Source organism: Pelmatolapia mariae, linkage group LG16_19, assembly GCF_036321145.2.
Source record: "Pelmatolapia mariae isolate MD_Pm_ZW linkage group LG16_19, Pm_UMD_F_2, whole genome shotgun sequence".
Taxonomy (NCBI): Eukaryota; Metazoa; Chordata; class Actinopteri; order Cichliformes; family Cichlidae; genus Pelmatolapia; species Pelmatolapia mariae.
In genome coordinates, this window is record NC_086241.1 from 45,375,423 (window position 1) to 45,375,755 (window position 333).

Genomic DNA, 333 nt, shown 5'->3' on the forward strand with positions numbered 1-333 from the left:
TGTCGGCAAAGTGCTTGCCCATATGGGGTCATATTATTGTTGGGTTTTTCTCTGTATGTATTATTGTAGGGTCTACCTTACAATATAAAGTGCCTTGAGGCTACTGTTGTTGTGATTTGGTGCTGTATAAATAAAATTGAATTGAATACTTGACATAATATTGAGTATTGATTGATTGGTGAGTTAATTTATTTCTTATACACGTGTAGTGTTCATTTCATTTTTTTGTAAAATTTGTTGAAAACAAATTCAGGTTCTTTGGTGAACACTAAGCAAAGATCAGTCCTTACAAAAAAACTGCACGTGCCAGTTACTGGAAAACACAAATCTCAC